The sequence below is a fragment of the Scatophagus argus genome, chromosome 16 (genome assembly GCF_020382885.2).
Source record: "Scatophagus argus isolate fScaArg1 chromosome 16, fScaArg1.pri, whole genome shotgun sequence".
NCBI classification, from domain to species: domain Eukaryota; kingdom Metazoa; phylum Chordata; class Actinopteri; family Scatophagidae; genus Scatophagus; species Scatophagus argus.
Window position 1 is genome coordinate 1,446,756 of NC_058508.1, and position 6,092 is coordinate 1,452,847.

General features: G+C 41.9%; 1 non-coding gene across 1 annotated transcript; it reads right to left on the bottom strand.

Moving 5' to 3' along the window:
- Positions 1-4,065: 4,065 nt before the first annotated feature.
- trnay-gua lies at positions 4,066-4,154 on the bottom strand. The gene is given in 2 exon segments: positions 4,066-4,101; positions 4,118-4,154. It is a non-coding gene; the product is annotated as a tRNA-Tyr (tRNA).
- Between the last annotated feature and the right edge of the window lie 1,938 nt (positions 4,155-6,092).

Below are 6,092 nucleotides of genomic sequence, written 5' to 3' on the forward strand. Positions count from 1 at the left end.
ACAAAGGTCAAAATATAGTTACATGGGGTGGTATAAACCAAAACTAGCCACTTCCCCACTAGGCATTCCTTATGACAAATTACAGATATAGTTCAGTTCATATGTAGTGATCTTGATGAACCCCAGGATGAACTTAGTATTTCATTAAAGTTAATAATGAAGATCAATTTTAAATTTACTTACTTGTAATGTTCAGTGACTCATACTAGTTATGGGCTGCCACTAAATAATGAACATGCACTGAATAAATTGACTAGGGTCTCTGGGTCTGTTTTCTGCTGCAGTCTGTATTTATGAGATGGCTATTTGATTTCATAAGGCCAAGTCCAGACACCTTTAAAAAACATAAATCTTTAAGATATCACATCTGCTTTTTGGCAGATTATTCCTTTTCAGCACAGCTTGCAGTATTGTTTTGAAATTTAGCCAGACAGAGACATGAGGAGAAGTGCCGGAGAAAAATCTTAACACTGTTACAAGGATATTAAAAGGGTTGATATTATTCCTGTTTGTGGCTTGCTTCATTGCTGTAGCTTGAGGCTTTCTAGCCACAAATGGCTCTGAAAGGTCAAGCTAACGTGTTATTTGGGTACAGAAAATGTCCCTCTGTTAATTCAGTCCTATCGTTTTGTCCTCTAGGCAAAGACTGTTCTTTATTTTCTTGACAGCATCTTCATGGTTTGCATATGTTGAGCAATTTAACTTTTTATCCATACAGGAACAACTTAGACATGATACACTGTGCATTTCCTCTGAGAAATTATGGTTATTATAAAAAAATTATTGGTTGTCTACTGGGTGTAAGTTACCCTGATAATATGGCATAAGTAACTTACTTCACACTTCCTGTTACCTCTGTAGACATTGCTGAGGCTGATGGCTCATTTAGCCCGCAAGCAACTCCAGAAGGTCAAGTTAGCAAGTCTAAAACACAATGTCTCTCTTCAGACTTCTAGGATAGGAGGGATAAATCACCTCTGAATTCAAGGCACTAAGCAGGTTCCACAAAAACATGTAGGTTTGGTGGCTGACACCTTGAAAATTGATTAATTGTTTGTTAAATTTTTTTTAAGTCCACAGAGAAAACAAAGACAGGATTAAGACCAAGTCGTGTTAAGGGAACAGTCATTATGCCCTACAATACTAAATGAACAAATAAACAGATTAAAATAAAATAAAAATAACACACACATGCATGTATATGTGGCAGAGTTCAGGAGGGAAGTGAGAGACGGACAAAAGCTGCTGACAACGCCACCTGGGGGAGAGGTGTCTCAACCCCAGGAAATAGAAATAGGCACACAGGTGCGGGTCACACACAGGGCAAGGGACGTGTACAATTAACAAATTTTATTAAATCACACAAAAAAAAGAAGGAAAACAGCCACAGCAGTCAAATTCAATCATAAATACTAAAATTTGTTGCCCATCGCAGAATGAGGTATGTTGGGGCCCTGAAAAATAAAACCAAAGGCCAACAGGGCTGCGGTGTACTGAGGGTGGAGAAAGAAACCACAATAAGGAAAAGGGAGCAACCTACACACCCGTGACACTACAATCCAGTAAAATAAGGATGTGGAGACAAAACCCACCACCAGGAAAAGGGGACCGTCACCACCAGGCCACAGCTCCTGTACAGCAAGACGAAAAGACGAAAAGAAATATTAATCACAGGGACCCAACAACATGAACAACATGGCAACCTAAAAATACACATGTACTCACACACTCCAATAAATGAACAAAAGAAGAAAAAGAAAGGAAAAACATTGACTATATCTATCTTACTGAATTTAACCCAGAAAACAATCCAAGGAAATGTAAATACATACATACATAATCCAACCCCAATGCAGATTAAAACAAAAATTAAACCTAAATCTACGCAATAAATCAAAATAACAAATAACCAAGAAAACAAAACAAGAATAAAACACAAAACACAACCAACACAATGCTGTTGCTGTTAAATTAAACTTAGAATCCTTTTACAAGTGTCTCGGACAAACGCTCCGTGTCCAGAACAGCTCCGCAACCAGAACAGCAGCACCTGCCCGGTGCACTGATAAGGAGAAGGCGAGGGAAGGGAGGCCACACCGTGCAGCCACGCTGTGTAGCCACGCTAACGTCGGGTGAGCCACTCCCGTCACCACCACTGCTGCAGATGAAAAAAACAGCGTCCGCTGCAGGCTACCAAACCACAAGGAGGAAAAAGAGAGGCAAGAACGCAGCTACCTGCCGGCTTAAATACTCCCCGCGTGTCACTCTGCTGACATCTTGGCTCTTGCTGACACACCACTCACATGGCCACCCGCCATCTTGGCTTCAAGGGGCACACCCGACGCATTACTCCGCCGCCATCTTGGCTTTCACTGATACGTAACTCACATGACTCTGTCGCCATTTTCTCTTTCTGTCTCTTTTACACACACACTCCCTGACCCGTACATCAAGATAATATACACACATACTGTATAGATATATCCTCACTGCTGTACCTGTGTTGTAGTTAGTAGTTAATGTATGTAGATAAACTTAGATTATAATAGTGTTTATTGCAAAGTGATACTTATCCCTGGATGCTTGCGGTGTTAATAAATCCTGTTATAATTTAACTCATCGTTGTCTGTGGTTATTGTGAACATACTTGTGATGGCAGCTGGATTCCTAACAGTCAGTTCTCAGATTTACCCTTGGTAAATATAAGAGACTGTTTGCTTTGATGCATTCATTTGGCTGTTGGCCCTGATTTTATGTGTATAAAGCATACACTTTTGTTTCAATGATTATTCCCAATAATCACTGACCCTCTTGCCAATAACCAAATTGTCCCTGCTGTTGCACAACACATCCATGGTGAGATGATCTGCTGGTGTTTGTGCTGTTGTTCAGCAGTGAAATAAGCTGTAGACAGATGCCAGGCAGCTCTGAAGGATGCTTTTGTAAAATACTGAACTGGATGACTATGCCTATTTTTGGTACCTCTGGTGGAAACAGCAGCTGTTGGAGACATGCCGACACAGCAGCCAGTGCATGAGTTGTCATCTCTTGCATTAGCAAAGACTGATTCTGCACTGATTAGTTCCTACTACTTCCAGACCTCTGTCAAGGTTTAGCTAACCCTCACCCTTAGGCCTATGTGCTGACCTGGCATGATGAAGTTGTCATGCCAGTTCAAAGGAATAGATAGGAATAGATTAAAATTGCATATTTTAAACATCTATTTTTCATATATTTTCAAACAGACAGCTAATCATATTATATTCAAATATTGAAACAAAGACAAAGAGGTACAGGGAAGAAAGTTACGTATTTGAGTCTTAAAGAAATGATAGGTCTCTTAATACTGCACACTGTCTGCTTCCACAAAAATCTTAAACATGCATGCACAATAAGTTATAACTTTGGTGTCAGAAATCCTCTGGCCACTACTTTCGTGGTGGTGTGGTGTGATGGCATATGCAAATTTTAGTTGTACACCCAGAACTCGTACTTATAACCTCAGTATGTCTAACATTCTGTTTATGGTGCTGCTAATTCCAAACAATTCAAAACATAAACTTGAATTTTAATTATTTCATTCCAGACCCTTAAAATGAACATCTGGGCTTGTTTCAGCAAGAAGGGGTGACACTAATAATATGATAAACTATACAAACTCCTTAACAACAGATAGATAAACATAAATTGAAAGAACACAAAATGAAGAAGAAGAATCAACTTTCAATCAATCAACACATACTGAATTTTACTACTGCATTTATCCCATCCTTAGTTGAACACACACATGCAACACCTGGCAAATTACATGCAGTGAAACACACACAGGAGCAGTGGGCAGCATCAAGCGCCCGAGGAGCATATTGGGGGGTTAAGTGCCTTGCTCAAGGGCACATCAGCCGGCTAATGAAGAGGGGGAACATTTTATCGCATGAATCACTCCACCACACCCAAATTTTTCCTGCCTGTCCGGTGGGGGAATCAAACCGGTGACCCTCCGATCACAGGGTCTCTGTGCATTTCGCTTCTCCAACCTCTAGGCCACGGCTGCCCCCAAAACAATTCTCCTTCGAGCCGGATTCGAACCAGCGACCTAAGGATTTCAGCACCGAAGCCTCTACAGTCCTCCGCTCTACCAACTGAGCTATCGAAGGGACGATGTGTGTCTTAATTAGAAATAAGTCACGAAAAAAGTTCAAAGTTAAAAGTCAACTTTATTGTCAATTCTGCCATATGGGCAGCACAGAGGAGGATTGAAATTGCATTTTTCAAATGACGCAATAAGTAGAACACAAAGTAGAAAAAGAAATAAACATATAAAATATTTAAAAAAGCAAATGGCATGCAAAATAAACTAAGTAAGATGAAAGTAAAATTGTCAATAAATATAAATAAAAAACCTAAGGCACATTACCGACATGCAGTGTGGTGAGAGCAGTCCAATGCTGCATAAAGCATACCATTTCATTTATTTATAATGTATTACAAGAATGGGGCAGGTAAACACCAGACACATTAAGAGGGAAAGAGCTAAGGATGGAAATAGCAGAGGAGACTTTAAACTATGTTATGCTCCATTAATGCCCGTCGCTGCCTGATACAGTTTAAAATCCTGATACCTCTCTTTTCTTCACGCACGCGCAGCTCCTGAGTTCAGTAGTGTGTGTGTATGTGGGAGTCAACAGATTCTGAGACTGGCAGGGTTCAGTGGTTGAAGGGGCAGCCTGGTTGAACACATTCCAGTCTGTAGTGGTCTTTTATTGCCTCTGAAGACCCTTCTGGCCACACACGTACCTGCTTCTGAACTAGTTGGATGACTTTAACCAGAGGTCTGTATGCTGGCATTAGCATAACAGTGATGTGGTCAGAGCCACCGAGGTGGGGGAGGGGGAGGGTCTTCTCTAAGGGTGGTAAAGACATGGTCCAATGTGTTATTTCCCTGTGTAGGAAAGTTAATGTGTTGCTATATTTTAGGAAAAATAGTCTTTGGGTTTGCATGTTTGATATCCAGCTGAGATGAGAAAAGCATCTGGGTTGGCTGTCTGCTGCTCACTGATGTGCTGGTACAGTTCATTCAGTGCCTCGCTCCTGTTGTTGTTGTTGGAGCTGGGAGGGACGTAAACAGCTACAAGCAATATGACCGTAAATTCCCTCGGTAGATAGAACGGCCGACACCTGATAACTATGAACTCCACCAGCGATGAGCAGTGTTTACGGACCACAACATCGTCCCAATGTTGCCGTGTTTCCATGACCACAAAAACACAGCACTTTATCACAGTTGTCAGAGTTGAGTGGACAAATCGGATGTAGTCTGGCTTCCTATCCAAAGAGTGTAAGTTGGCTAGTACAATTCTAGGGATAGCCAGCTTGTGTGGGTTAGCCACTAGCCAAGCCCAGATACCTTTTGCTTCCTCTCATGCCGCTTGTGGCACCTCCACTGTGAGCAAGAAGCAGTGATAGTGGAGCAGAGGTTTACACCATCACTGCTTGGTGGTGGTGGTGTAACCCTCTGGAGCAGACCACAGCCCCGTCGCTCTTCAGCGTGTGCAGAGTTAAACTCTGTGAATGTGGTTCTCTAGCTCTAACTCAGTGGGTAACACTTGGCTTCCAGATCCTGAGAAGTAAGGTCAATGGTAAGAACAAGGTCCATCAATACGCCAGTCATCAGATGCCCCGCTGGCATAATAAGTAGACCAAAGGAAAAGATAGAGGCCATTGATATCTAGACAAGGAAGCTCTTTACGAATCATGTTTCACCCCATGTCCAGCACCTTGCGACTATACACTAAGCAGAACGAGACCAAGGACTAAGACGAAACAACAAAGACCCAGGAATATATCAGAAAGATGGCCCCCTGGGATGAACTGCTAAGTGAATACATCAGGCAGCAGAAACCTGGCAATGATGAGGGGGGAGAGGATAAACCATCATAGAGGGACAAGCCCTTGCATGGCATGTACCACCGACAGTGGCTGGTATCAAGAAACCTACCAGTGGCTATCTCAAAGAGATTGAATCGAATGCATCTGAACTTGGTTATATGTCTTTGAGGACGTTTCCCCTCTCATACAAATGGCGAGAGAAGGCT